Source organism: Rattus norvegicus, chromosome 8 (genome assembly GCF_021556685.1).
Source record: "Rattus norvegicus strain SHRSP/BbbUtx chromosome 8, alternate assembly SHRSP_T2T, whole genome shotgun sequence".
In the NCBI taxonomy this organism is placed as follows: Eukaryota; Metazoa; Chordata; class Mammalia; order Rodentia; family Muridae; genus Rattus; species Rattus norvegicus.
Genome location: NC_141541.1, coordinates 55506872 through 55511068, shown reverse-complemented (window position 1 = coordinate 55511068; position 4197 = coordinate 55506872). Strand labels below are relative to the sequence as shown.

At 46.3% G+C, this 4197-nt stretch overlaps 1 long non-coding RNA gene across 1 annotated transcript; it reads left to right on the top strand.

The window, feature by feature from the left end:
- Nucleotides 1-931: 931 nt before the first annotated feature.
- On the top strand, nt 932-2871 carry LOC148004110 (uncharacterized). The gene is made up of 2 exons (XR_015628197.1): nt 932-1331; nt 2355-2871. It is a non-coding gene; the product is annotated as an uncharacterized LOC148004110 (long non-coding RNA).
- Nucleotides 2872-4197: the final 1326 nt, after the last annotated feature.

Genomic DNA, 4197 nt, shown 5'->3' with positions numbered 1-4197 from the left:
ACAGCAGGCCTTACTCGATACACTGTTGACTTCTGGTCCTGGGTGACACCTTACCCTATTTGTCTATTGAATTTAGAGCCGGTAAACAACATTGGAATAATCTCATTTCCTGCCCTGCCCTCCCTTCTCAGGGTAAGGGGACCCTAAGGAATGGGGAAGCCAGGATTTCTTGGTGGTAAATGTCCTTTTATGTACTAGGTCATTGAAGAAATTAAGATGAGGTTCCATTAAGTCTGGGCTAGGAGTAGCTACCTCATAAAGGCCTTAGGAGAGCTGGCTAGAAACCATCTTTTTGGCCTTCATGGCATCCCTGGGCAGGGGTAGTGAGAGTCTTCGTGATAATCCAGTGTGCAGTTGCAGGGCCCAAGTTGTGTCTAGGAAGCCCCTTCAGGTCTGATGGCAACTCTGGTTGGTGATGACAAGTGATAAACTATTGGTTGTCACATTGGACCAGATGACCTTCAGGTAGTTTTTCAAATATAAGATGGTAACCTCATTCTGATGATAGCGGAGTCTAGGCTTCTCCAGGTGCCATCTAAGTGGCAGTGGAGAGGTCTTCAACAGTTGGACGTTTAGGCATCTGCCAGGAGGAGAACAAACTGAGAGTGATAGGGAGAAGGGAAGATGCGCAAGGAGGAAGGAGGGGTGTGTGTGGGTTGACTGAAGAGCCTCGGCTAAGAAATTATAATTCCCCAGCCCTGTGGGCCAGGTATGAGGGAGAAAGGGAAGGGGGGCATTGATTGGGAGGTGAGGGGGAGCTCTGACTCATTCTCATGTTGACAAATAGGCTGGATTCCTTTCACTCGGCTGGACTTTGCCCTTTCAGGATGTACAGCCAGCGTCAGCACACTGCTAATGGGGCTTTGAGAGTCTCCTTTGATGAGCACGTCCCAGAAAGCAGGTATTAGCCATTTCTGCTGGGGAGGCAATGAAGGCATTTGCAGCTGAAATCGGCTTTCCTGGCTGCCCTAATAAAGCAGAGACTTTCAAAGCCCCATTAGCAGTGTGCTGACTGCAGCTTTACATCTGTGCTAGCCCAGTGCAGGGGAGGGGAGTGCTGGGCTCTCTACCCTGAACCCCAACAAACAAACCGACTGACCAAAGCCAGCTTCCTTCCCATCAACCCAATTTGAGCTCCTTAGAAAAGTGACCTCATCTCTTCAACCAAGGGCCAAGCGTGTTGCAAAACAGACTCTCAATCAATGTTTATGGAACCGATGAAACGCCTGGAGGTGGTCATCTGCTAAAAGGAACTGCAGTGCCAGATTATGAGATGGCTCCCAATCCTTCATGAGTCGGTAATACACAGCTATGAGGTGGATGAATGACAGGTAGGTCCAGGGGATTGGGAAGAATGAATGAGGTATGCGAAAAGGAAAGCGACTTGCTCATTCTACCCCTTCTTGATGAACCCTTCAAGCAGAAGACTCCAAAGACACGTCCCATGTCTTCTCCAGAAGATGGCTGAGGACCTTCCCCTTCTTAGGTCCCAAATATGAGGAATGGGTATGGGGAGGCAGGGAAGCCAACGTCAGGCAGTTTTGTAAAAGGCAGGTACGAGCAGGTCAGCATAGACAGGAATGGTCTCCATGTTCTGGAGCAAGTAGTAGAGCTTCTCAGAAGTCATGGGCCTCCGCAAGCTTTCTAAAGATGTAAACGCTAAGACCAGACTTCAAATGTGAGTCAGCTGGCTTCCCACGCCTCCTCCTGTTTCCCCCTGGACCAAGAGTCCAGGAAGGCTGCCATTCTGGACATCAAATTTTTAGACAGATGGTCTTTACCACCTGCCTTCACTGTGTGTGCACATGCCTCTTTGTTAGATAGAAATCTCAAAGGGGATTGTCCCAGTTGCATCAGGTCCTAGGAAGAACTTCCATGGACCAAAGAACCTCTCTCTGAGGACTGGTGGATAAGCAGTGTGACAGCCCTGGGCTCAGCTTACATCAGAAAATGTGTCTCCCTACTTCTCACTGCTCTTTCCCAAATGTTTATTTTTCTGGACAGGGCCTTCCAGAAAGTCCTGGAAAAGGGGAAAACACAAATAAATAAATAGAAGGAAACAGATAAATACTAATACTCAGAGGTTGCTTGAACAGACTGGCCTGGATATTATAACTCCTTGATTTGGTTTGACTAAGGCTGTTCCTGATCTCACAGAAAGACTTCTCTGAAAGCTCTGGGGTGTGACCGGGTCTGTTCGCCTGGCCGTTATGCCATTTGAATATTTCCAGTCAAGGTTTAGTCACTGCACATCTTTGAGAGTCCTCTAATCAGAGAAATTAACTCTCATCAGACACAAGAATTAATCTTTGTTAGTGTTGTTGTCAGTCTAACTTTGCCTTCCTCCGTGCCAGACATGGAGAGGGACATTCTAACCAGGAGCTGCTGCCACTGCCAAAGGCCTCAACAGAAGAAAGACCTCAACAGAAGAATGTAAAGCTGCCCCTCCTCCCACCAGAGGCAGGAGGTCTGTGTGGTGCAAGAGTCCTAATTGATGCTCATCGCTGATTTGTGCTATACACAGAGACCTGAAATTATCGAGTTACTTGAAAGTGTGAGCATGCAAGACAAGCAAGAAGGTCCTTGGGAAGGGTCCCAACACCAAATGCCACCTAGTTAGGTGTCAGGCGGTGGCACCCAAAGACAGCAGATCTGTTATTGGCTCACCAACATATTAAATGAAACCTCATATTTTGAAAGTATCCTTCGGTGGGGGTGGGGGAGCAAGGGTGACGACAGGCCTTCAATCACATCCGTGAAAAGTCTGGTGACAACCCCCAGCTTCTGAGAATCGCAACTTGAGTCAAAGAGAACCTGTAATGTTAAGGAAATCTGATTGCTGCTGAATAAATAAATGAGATGTTAACACCACCTTGCATAATGTATATTTCATATCCCCTCATTTGCTCATGAAAAATATATTGCATAGATTTGTCTGTTAACATCACATTCGGTGACTCCGAGAACTTGATTTTGTTAGTGTCATGGTATCTTAACTCTCAAGTCCGCTGTGGTTGGGTTGTTGGTAGCCTTCTAGAGGAGGTTTTTCCTTGAGGTTGTTTCCTTTGTACGATTAAACACTCTGGGGCCTTCGCTTCTGAGTGAAGGGTGGGTAAGGAAAGTGCTTGGGTGGTGATTAGAAGGGGGCCTCCATCTTTTTTCTCCTGTTTGTGGCCTTGAAATTTTACTTCTCTTTGGCCATCAGTTTTCCCTGTCTGTAAAATGAGGCAATTGGGGGGTTGGCGATTTAGCTCAGTGGTAGAGCGCTTGCCTAGGAAGCGCAAGGCCCTGGGTTCGGTCCCCAGCTCCGGAAAAAAGAACCAAAAAAAAAAAAAAAGTCTGATGCTCTAAAATTTTAGGGTTGGGGATTTAGCTCAGCGGTAGAGCGCTTGCCTAGCGAGCGCAAGGTCCTGGGTTCGGTTCCCAGCTCTGAAAAAAAGAAAAAAGAAGAAAAAAAAAGTGTTTAAAAAAAATGAGGCAATTGGTCACGATAATCCCCAAGATTCTTCTAGCATTAATCTGTAACTTATCTGTAAGTGATCACTGAGAAAGCAGGGCAAGGAGCAACCTTAGGTATCTGTGACCCTGGAGGAGATGAGTTTCTCTATGATTTAGGTCAAAATGGTCAGAATTTAAACACAGAAGTTCCAAGATAGGGTTGATATTCAGATAGATAGATAGATAGATAGATAGATAGATAGATAGATAGATAGATAGACAGACAGACAGGTAGACAGGTAGGTAGGTAGACAGGTAGATAGGTAGGTAGATAGATAATAGACAGACAGATAGATAGATAGATAGATAGATAGATAGATAGATAGATAGATGATAGATAGAGGAGACCCCCTTCAAGACAAGTCACCTTCTCACTGGCTTGTGACACACTACAAGAACCATCTTTATTATAGATGCAGCCATGGATGCCACCCACATTGATTCATAACTTGGTGAGCTCATGGATCACTGACAGCCATGTCACCTGGCAGGCTGCCTGGAACTCACCAGTGCCTGTCAGAAGCCCCAGCTGCACCTCTACTCTGCAGGCTACCCTTTGGGTTTAAGCTACCTACTGTCATTCTGGGGAGCAGTCACATCCTCAAATCAAAAGCCAGGGACTCTAAGAGGAATGAGTGGTGGCTAGCAGAAGCACATGAGATGACAAAGTTTCTGTCAAACATCTTTTCATAGTTCCAA